Source organism: Saccopteryx leptura, chromosome 13, assembly GCF_036850995.1.
Source record: "Saccopteryx leptura isolate mSacLep1 chromosome 13, mSacLep1_pri_phased_curated, whole genome shotgun sequence".
NCBI classification, from domain to species: Eukaryota; Metazoa; Chordata; class Mammalia; order Chiroptera; family Emballonuridae; genus Saccopteryx; species Saccopteryx leptura.
In genome coordinates, this window is record NC_089515.1 from 48412255 (window position 1) to 48415629 (window position 3375).

Consider the following 3375-nt stretch of genomic DNA (forward strand, 5'->3'; position numbering starts at 1 on the left):
TGAACCAGCAACCTCAGCGTTTCCAGGTTAAAGAGACCTATTGTTTTAAATATTAATGTTTATGTTTAACTGACACTACCGCTCCCTTTTTTTCCTAACGGATTTGCAGCGTAGTCGGTCACCTGTGAGGGTGCTCCCGGAGTGGGGAAGGGAACCTCCCTGGGCTGACGGTGCATAGTTGGGGGGGTCTCTGACTGCTCTGAGGATCTGTTGAAAGCTGTAGAGTCTCTCCCATGAAGGTGCATATATGGCCTTCCATGCGTGCTTTCTTCCTGGGACGTCCGTGGCCATCTGGGGACCCTCCCTGTGGGGAGCCCAGGGAACTCTCGAGCTGTTCACGGTGATTTTTCTCAAACATAGAGAAGGAGATGGACAAACCATCAGGATTTCTTAAAAACATCTGAGAAACCCCTTGGTGAAGGAGCTTTGAGTTTTATCCACTGGCACCTGTGGGGTTGACTTCTGTGCCTTCCGGTTTCTAGGTGGCGTTCCAGACACACATGCTCCTGAACAATCGAAGTCCCCAGACAGTACGAGAGCAGACAGGAGACCACGCACTCCTAAGCTCTGGAGCGTTAGGAAGAGGCTCCACCAAAGCTTGGAGTCAGAGGAGCACCAGCCACAACCTGGAAAAGCAAAGAATCCAGCCCACAGAGGTGGCCGGAGGACCCAGTGTGTCCCTGGCCCTCTCTCGTTCCCATCCACCACAAGACAGAAGCAGGTAGAATATGGTGTTGCAGCTGAGATAACAGAACTAACGTGCTGAACACACAGGCCGGTGTCCCAAATAACAGAATGGAGTTGCATCATTTGCACATTTCAATTCCATTAATTCAACTGCACAAACAAGGAATTTAAAAGCAAAAGAATAATTTCAATACCGCAGGCCATGAGGACACCCCACTGCATGAGCACATGCTAAACAGAGAAGACGAGAATATGTGAGAGGTTTTAAGGGTTCCTTGGCCACCAACAGGAAGCAAAGCCATCATTTAGCTGAAAACAATGCAGAGGGTTCAAGGAAGACAGAGGTATTAGGACCAGGGCCACGCAGAACCACGGACCAGTAAAGAATGAACCAGACCCGTGAAATCATCTGTGAAAGATGGAAAAGCCTAGATATCTTCTTTGGTAGGTGGGGCCAAGGTGGGGGGCGAGTACCCTCTCTCCCAGACATGAGCCATACCGTATTTATTCTTGGCAGAAAAACAGAAGTATTTGTTAACAAAGAAATACGGCTCGACCCCAGCGTCACTAGCTGTCATATTCCTGGATGGCTTTGGAGCACTGCTGGATTTCCTATTTGTCGGATGCTCCTAGGTTCTGTCGCGGAGAGATGTGTACCTTCTGGCCTTGAGCACGAGAGGCGGATGAGAGAAGGCACCACTCATGTGAAACCCTAGACCGAACCCCACAGTTATCCTGTGACTTATGTGGAAAGCGCGTGGTCCAGACGCCATATTGTCTGTCCCCATCACTGATTGAGCCACTGTGATTAGCCCTCAACTTATGTTTTGTCTTTCCTCCCTCCCTAGGAATTACTAACAAATGAGTCTTCCAAGGGGCCCAGAACTTGTCATCAACAATTCAACTTTGCCAGGAGTCCACCCATCCTAGGAGAGTTGCAGTCCTTGACAGGGCCATTTCATGGACCTCAGAGGCAAGTAGAAATTATTGTATCAAATATCAGAGGTCAATAGGATGCAGAATATGACAAGGAGGGATAAAGAAGAATCCCTCTTTGGCCCTGGCCAGTGGCTCAGTGGAAAGAGTGTCAGCCTGGCATGTAGACGTCCCGGGCTCAATTCCCAGGCAGAGCACACAGGAGAAGCGACCGTCTGCCCCCTTCCTTCTCTCCCTCTTCCCCTCCTGCAGCCAGTGGCTTGATTGGTTCAGGTGAGGCCCTGGGCGCTGAGGATGGCTCAGTTGGTTCCAGCACGTCAGCCTCATGTGATAAAAATAGCTCGGTACTCAAGCATCAGCCCCAGACGGGGTGCAGCCCCAGTCAGGGCACATGTGGGAGTCTGCCTGACTATTTCCTCTCCTCTTACCTAAAAAAATCCCTGTCATGGTGACCTATCTTTGAGTTGGCAGACACAAATTATATTGGCATGTATATTTGTCTGAAAATTTTATTATCACATCTGCACAATTGCTAGAAGAAGTAGTCACCCTCTTTCGTACAGTACTTCACAGTTTGTGCCATTAGAGTGAACGGTGGCTCAGGTGTTAAGCGCCTGGTCAAGGTCTGGTCCAGATGGCTGTTTGGTCACAGTAGCGAGGAATCAAATTCAGCCACTAACAATACATCCTGTGCTGAGCTACCAAAGAAAGGAACAGAATGGTCTTCTATTTTCTTGGGGTTGGAACTTGCAACACGACCGTTAGGCTGTTAGGGCATTGGTCCCTCAATTTCCATTAGTCGTCCAGGTTGAATACATGCCCAATGTTCTAGGCTTTTCTGGAAATAAAATAAGTTTGCGGCTCTTTTCTACAACCCCCCCTCCCCGAGTGCTATTGCTTTATTGTTTTTTATCTCCCTCCCCTCCAATTATTTATCAGAAATCCCCTCTAATGCTATCATGCTAAACTGTGCATGAATTATTAAACAATGTGAGTTTAACTCTTTTTTTTTTTTTTTTCAGAGACAGAGAGAGGGATAGATATGGACAAACAGACAGGAACGGAGAGAGATGAGAAGCATCAATCACCAGTTTTTCCTTGTGACACCTTAGTTGTTCATTTGTTCATTGATTGCCTTCCCATATGTACCTTGACCACGGGCCTTCAGCAGACTGAATAACCCCTTGCTCGAGCCAGCGACCTTGGGTCCAAGCTGGTGAGCTTTGCTCAAGCCAGATGAGCCCGCGCTCAAGCTGGCAACCTCGGGGTCTCGAACCTGGGTCCTCCGCATCCCAGTCCCACGCTCTATCCACTGCGCCACCGCCTGGTCAGGTGAGTTTAACTCTTAAAGCCGTGGTCATTCCCTCAGCGGGAGCGCAGCCCTCGTGAGCTTGGTCATCGGCGCCGGCCTGGTCTTTACAGAGGCGTTCACACGGAGGACAGAAAAGCGTGTCTTCGGGCAGGACTTTCTGCTTCTCCAGCTGTGCGTTCTGTGCACAGGTCTCTGCTCCTGAGCATACCTTGGTAGAGGGTTAGAACATCAATTTCATCCTTTTCCCTCTGGTTTCTTCAAACCCAACTTTCTCTGCCCACTCCTGGATGAAATCTCAGACGGCATTTTCTGTTTGTTCATTGTTCTTTTTGGATAATAAACAAACAGTCCCTTGGTTTTGGCCTAAAAATGTTGAGTCCGTTCTAACAATCACTTAATTTTGGTGGAGTGAACGTCAAGTGCGATAAAGCACGGGGAGT